The following is a 6847-nucleotide window of genomic DNA, read 5'->3' on the forward strand; positions in this document are numbered from 1 at the left end:
AGGAAGAAGGAGGTGTGGAGTGTGTGTTCAGAACAGCAGGGATGGTGGGTGAGTTCTAGTGGTTAACCAGGAAGAAGGAGGTGTGGAGTGTGTGTTCAGAACAGCAGGGATGGTGGGTGAGTTCTAGTGGTTAACCAGGAAGGAGGAGGTGTGGAGTGTGTGTTCAGAACAGCAGGGATGGTGGGTGAGTTCTAGTGGTTAACCAGGAAGGAGGAGGTGTGGAGTGTGTGTTCAGAACAGCAGGGATGGTGGGTGAGTTCTAGTGGTTAACCAGGAAGGAGGAGGTGTGGAGTGTGTGTTCAGAACAGCAGGGATGGTGGGTGAGTTCTAGTGGTTAACCAGGAAGGAGGAGGTGTGGAGTGTGTGTTCAGAACAGCAGGGATGGTGGGTGAGTTCTAGTGGTTAACCAGGAAGGAGGAGGTGTGGAGTGTGTGTTCTGAACAGCAGGGATGGTGGGTGAGTTCTAGTGGTTAACCAGGAAGGAGGAGGTGTGGAGTGTGTGTTCAGAACAGCAGGGATGGTGGGTGAGTTCTAGTGGTTAACCAGGAAGAAGGAGGTGTGGAGTGTGTGTTCTGAACAGCAGGGATGGTGGGTGAGTTCTAGTGGTTAACCAGGAAGGAGGAGGTGTGGAGTGTGTGTTCAGAACAGCAGGGATGGTGGGTGAGTTCTAGTGGTTAACCAGGAAGGAGGAGGTGTGGAGTGTGTGTTCAGAACAGCAGGGATGGTGGGTGAGTTCTAGTGGTTAACCAGGAAGGAGGAGGTGTGGAGTGTGTGTTCAGAACAGCAGGGATGGTGGGTGAGTTCTAGTGGTTAACCAGGAAGGAGGAGGTGTGGAGTGTGTGTTCTGAACAGCAGGGATGGTGGGTGTGTTCTAGTGGTTAACCAGGAAGGAGGAGGTGTGGAGTGTGTGTTCTGAACAGCAGGGATGGTGGGTGAGTTCTAGTGGTTAACCAGGAAGGAGGAGGTGTGGAGTGTGTGTTCAGAACAGCAGGGATGGTGGGTGAGTTCTAGTGGTTAACCAGGAAGGAGGAGGTGTGGAGTGTGTGTTCAGAACAGCAGGGATGGTGGGTGAGTTCTAGTGGTTAACCAGGAAGGAGGAGGTGTGGAGTGTGTGTTCAGAACAGCAGGGATGGTGGGTGAGTTCTAGTGGTTAACCAGGAAGGAGGAGGTGTGGAGTGTGTGTTCAGAACAGCAGGGATGGTGGGTGAGTTCTAGTGGTTAACCAGGAAGAAGGAGGTGTGGAGTGTGTGTTCAGAACAGCAGGGATGGTGGGTGAGTTCTAGTGGTTAACCAGGAAGGAGGAGGTGTGGAGTGTGTGTTCAGAACAGCAGGGATGGTGGGTGAGTTCTAGTGGTTAACCAGGAAGGAGGAGGTGTGGAGTGTGTGTTCAGAACAGCAGGGATGGTGGGTGAGTTCTAGTGGTTAACCAGGAAGAAGGAGGTGTGGAGTGTGTGTTCTGAACAGCAGGGATGGTGGGTGAGTTCTAGTGGTTAACCAGGAAGAAGGAGGTGTGGAGTGTGTGTTCTGAACAGCAGGGATGGTGGGTGAGTTCTAGTGGTTAACCAGGAAGGAGGAGGTGTGGAGTGTGTGTTCAGAACAGCAGGGATGGTGGGTGAGTTCTAGTGGTTAACCAGGAAGAAGGAGGTGTGGAGTGTGTGTTCTGAACAGCAGGGATGGTGGGTGAGTTCTAGTGGTTAACCAGGAAGGAGGAGGTGTGGAGTGTGTGTTCAGAACAGCAGGGATGGTGGGTGAGTTCTAGTGGTTAACCAGGAAGAAGGAGGTGTGGAGTGTGTGTTCAGAACAGCAGGGATGGTGGGTGAGTTCTAGTGGTTAACCAGGAAGGAGGAGGTGTGGAGTGTGTGTTCAGAACAGCAGGGATGGTGGGTGAGTTCTAGTGGTTAACCAGGAAGGAGGAGGTGTGGAGTGTGTGTTCAGAACAGCAGGGATGGTGGGTGAGTTCTAGTGGTTAACCAGGAAGGAGGAGGTGTGGAGTGTGTGTTCTGAACAGCAGGGATGGTGGGTGAGTTCTAGTGGTTAACCAGGAAGGAGGAGGTGTGGAGTGTGTGTTCTGAACAGCAGGGATGGTGGGTGAGTTCTAGTGGTTAACCAGGAAGGAGGAGGTGTGGAGTGTGTGTTCTGAACAGCAGGGATGGTGGGTGAGTTCTAGTGGTTAACCAGGAAGGAGGAGGTGTGGAGTGTGTGTTCAGAACAGCAGGGATGGTGGGTGAGTTCTAGTGGTTAACCAGGAAGGAGGAGGTGTGGAGTGTGTGTTCAGAACAGCAGGGATGGTGGGTGAGTTCTAGTGGTTAACCAGGAAGGAGGAGGTGTGGAGTGTGTGTTCAGAACAGCAGGGATGGTGGGTGAGTTCTAGTGGTTAACCAGGAAGGAGGAGGTGTGGAGTGTGTGTTCAGAACAGCAGGGATGGTGGGTGAGTTCTAGTGGTTAACCAGGAAGGAGGAGGTGTGGAGTGTGTGTTCTGAACAGCAGGGATGGTGGGTGAGTTCTAGTGGTTAACCAGGAAGGAGGAGGTGTGGAGTGTGTGTTCTGAACAGCAGGGATGGTGGGTGAGTTCTAGTGGTTAACCAGGAAGGAGGAGGTGTGGAGTGTGTGTTCAGAACAGCAGGGATGGTGGGTGAGTTCTAGTGGTTAACCAGGAAGGAGGAGGTGTGGAGTGTGTGTTCAGAACAGCAGGGATGGTGGGTGAGTTCTAGTGGTTAACCAGGAAGGAGGAGGTGTGGAGTGTGTGTTCAGAACAGCAGGGATGGTGGGTGAGTTCTAGTGGTTAACCAGGAAGGAGGAGGTGTGGAGTGTGTGTTCAGAACAGCAGGGATGGTGGGTGAGTTCTAGTGGTTAACCAGGAAGGAGGAGGTGTGGAGTGTGTGTTCAGAACAGCAGGGATGGTGGGTGAGTTCTAGTGGTTAACCAGGAAGGAGGAGGTGTGGAGTGTGTGTTCAGAACAGCAGGGATGGTGGGTGAGTTCTAGTGGTTAACCAGGAAGGAGGAGGTGTGGAGTGTGTGTTCAGAACAGCAGGGATGGTGGGTGAGTTCTAGTGGTTAACCAGGAAGGAGGAGGTGTGGAGTGTGTGTTCAGAACAGCAGGGATGGTGGGTGAGTTCTAGTGGTTAACCAGGAAGGAGGAGGTGTGGAGTGTGTGTTCTGAACAGCAGGGATGGTGGGTGAGTTCTAGTGGTTAACCAGGAAGGAGGAGGTGTGGAGTGTGTGTTCAGAACAGCAGGGATGGTGGGTGAGTTCTAGTGGTTAACCAGGAAGAAGGAGGTGTGGAGTGTGTGTTCAGAACAGCAGGGATGGTGGGTGAGTTCTAGTGGTTAACCAGGAAGGAGGAGGTGTGGAGTGTGTGTTCAGAACAGCAGGGATGGTGGGTGAGTTCTAGTGGTTAACCAGGAAGGAGGAGGTGTGGAGTGTGTGTTCAGAACAGCAGGGATGGTGGGTGAGTTCTAGTGGTTAACCAGGAAGGAGGAGGTGTGGAGTGTGTGTTCTGAACAGCAGGGATGGTGGGTGAGTTCTAGTGGTTAACCAGGAAGGAGGAGGTGTGGAGTGTGTGTTCAGAACAGCAGGGATGGTGGGTGAGTTCTAGTGGTTAACCAGGAAGGAGGAGGTGTGGAGTGTGTGTTCAGAACAGCAGGGATGGTGGGTGAGTTCTAGTGGTTAACCAGGAAGGAGGAGGTGTGGAGTGTGTGTTCAGAACAGCAGGGATGGTGGGTGAGTTCTAGTGGTTAACCAGGAAGGAGGAGGTGTGGAGTGTGTGTTCAGAACAGCAGGGATGGTGGGTGAGTTCAAGTGGTTAACCAGGAAGGAGGAGGTGTGGAGTGTGTGTTCAGAACAGCAGGGATGGTGGGTGAGTTCTAGTGGTTAACCAGGAAGGAGGAGGTGTGGAGTGTGTGTTCTGAACAGCAGGGATGGTGGGTGAGTTCTAGTGGTTAACCAGGAAGGAGGAGGTGTGGAGTGTGTGTTCTGAACAGCAGGGATGGTGGGTGAGTTCTAGTGGTTAACCAGGAAGAAGGAGGTGTGGAGTGTGTGTTCTGAACAGCAGGGATGGTGGGTGAGTTCTAGTGGTTAACCAGGAAAAGACTTTGAAACTTAGTCACCGTTCATTTCTTCAACAAAACATTCCTCTCCCACTACAACACTACTGACGTAGCCACCAACACACACACACGGGACGCACACACACACACACACACACGGGACACACACACACACACACACACGAGACGCACACACACACACACACACACACGACACACACACACACACACACACACACACACACACACACACCTACACACACGGGACACACACACACACACACACGGGACACACACACACACACACACGGGTCACACACACACACACACACACACACACACACACACACAGCGGGCATGCACCTCCCCACCACTACCACCTGTCATGCCCATGGCTACTGAAATAATCACCTTGTGTATGTCTGTGCTTGACAAATAGTTTCTGTCTGTTCTTCTTTTGGCAATTCAATCTCTTTCTCTCTTTCTTTCTCTCTCTGACTCTCTCGCTTTCCCCCTCTTTCTAGCTCTCTATTTCTGCATCTCTCTATTTCTGCATGTGTCTCTACAAAGCAGACACTAGTCTATTTTATAAACAGAGAGGAAGATGTTTCAAAAGAGGGAGGAAAGAAAGAAGAGAAAAGAACGTCATGCTAAGCTGTGAACCAGAGAGATAAGAGTGAACCAGAGAGATAAGAGTGAACCAGAGAGATAAGAGTGAACCAGAGAGATACGAGTGAACCAGAGAGATAAGAGTGAACCAGAGAGATAAGAGTGAACCAGAGAGATAAGAGTGAACCAGTGAGATAAGAGTGAACCAGAGAGATACGAGTGAACCAGAGAGATAAGAGTGAACCAGAGAGATAAGAGTGAACCAGAGAGATAAGAGTGAACCAGAGAGATAAGAGTGAACCAGAGAGATAAGAGTGAACCAGAGAGATAAGAGTGAACCAGAGAGATACGAGTGAACCAGAGAGATAAGAGTGAACCAGAGAGATAAGAGTGAACCAGAGAGATAAGAGTGAACCAGAGAGATAAGAGTGAACCAGAGAGATGAGTGAACCAGAGAGATAAGAGTGAACCAGAGAGATAAGAGTGAACCAGAGAGATAAGAGTGAACCAGAGAGATAAGAGTGAACCAGAGAGATAAGAGTGAACCAGAGAGATAAGAGTGAACCAGAGAAATAAGAGTGAACCAGAGAGATAAGAGTGAACCAGTGAGATAAGAGTGAACCAGAGAGATAAGAGTGAACCAGTGAGATAAGAGTGAACCAGAGAGATAAGAGTGAACCAGAGAGATAAGAGTGAACCAGAGAGATAAGAGTGAACCAGAGAGATAAGAGTGAACCAGAGAGATAAGAGTGAACCAGTGAGATAAGAGTGAACCAGAGAGATAAGAGTGAACCAGAGAGATAAGAGTGAACCAGAGAGATAAGAGTGAACCAGAGAGATAAGAGTGAACCAGTGAGATAAGAGTGAACCATAGAGATAAGAGTGAACCAGAGAGATAAGAGTGAACCAGAGAGATAAGAGTGAACCAGAGAGATAAGAGTGAACCAGTGAGATAAGAGTGAACCAGAGAGATACGAGTGAACCAGAGAGATAAGAGTGAACCAGAGAGATAAGAGTGAACCAGAGGTGAACCCTTCTATCCCCCTCTACTCCTCTCTACTCCCTCTCCTTTCCTCTCTATACCTCTCTACCCTTCTCTACTCCTCTCTACTCCCCTCTACTCCTCTCAACTCCCTCTCCTTTTCTCTCTACTCCTCTCTACTCCTCTCAACTCCCTCTGCTTTTCTGTCCACTCCTCTCTACTCCTCTCAACTCCCTCTCCTTTTCTCTCTACTCCTCTCTACCCCTCTCTACTCCCTCTCATTTTCTCTCTACTCCTCTCTACCCCTCTCTACTCCCTCTCCTTTCCTCTCTATTCCTCTCTCTCTACTCCTCTGGATTCTCTGGATTCCTCAGATGTTAACCTCTGCACTACAGCGCCGCCCTGTGGTGCAGATCAGTACTGAAGTTATAAATCAGCCCAGTTCTCAGAGGTTGAATGATCACGCCAAAACAAGTTCTCACAGTCTCATGTCAGAATTTGACATTCATCCATGTTTCTCACATGTCAAATTTTGAAATAGTTTCAAATGTCAAATTTTGAAGTGTTCAGTTAAGGTTAGGCATTGATTCTGAATTATAAAGTTTAGACGTTAATTAACTCAGAATGGTTAAGGTAATGTTAAGCTTCGTGATAGGCTTCGAACAAAAATTTTGAAAACAACTTTCCATCACTGGATTGAAACATGCAACCAGAGGATCCAGAGGCAGACGTCCGTCCCCGTCCCCCAGAGCCCTAGCAAAACCAAAGCCTACTTGAAGGTTAGACGGCTCACTGTTGTAGTGGTGGGTTTCCACGTCATCTCCTGATGTCCTCAGACTGGAATACTGACTCCTGTAGTGGTGGGTTTCCACGTCATCTCCTGATGTCCTCAGACTGGAATACTGACTCCTGTAGTGGTGGGTTTCCACGTCATCTCCTGATGCCCTCAGACTGGAATACTGACTCCTGTAGTGGTGTGTTTCCACGTCATCTCCTGATGCCCTCAGACTGGAATACTGACTCCTGTAGTGGTGGGTTTCCATGTCATCTCCTGATGCCCTCAGACTGGAATACTGACTCCTGTAGTGGTGGGTTTCCATGTCATCTCCTGATGCCCTCAGACTGGAATACTGACTCCTGTAGTGGTGGGTTTCCACGTCATCTCCTGATGTCCTCAGACTGGAATACTGACTCCTGTAGTGGTGGGTTT

This window comes from Oncorhynchus mykiss, unplaced genomic scaffold, assembly GCF_013265735.2.
Source record: "Oncorhynchus mykiss isolate Arlee unplaced genomic scaffold, USDA_OmykA_1.1 un_scaffold_227, whole genome shotgun sequence".
Classification (NCBI taxonomy): Eukaryota; Metazoa; Chordata; class Actinopteri; order Salmoniformes; family Salmonidae; genus Oncorhynchus; species Oncorhynchus mykiss.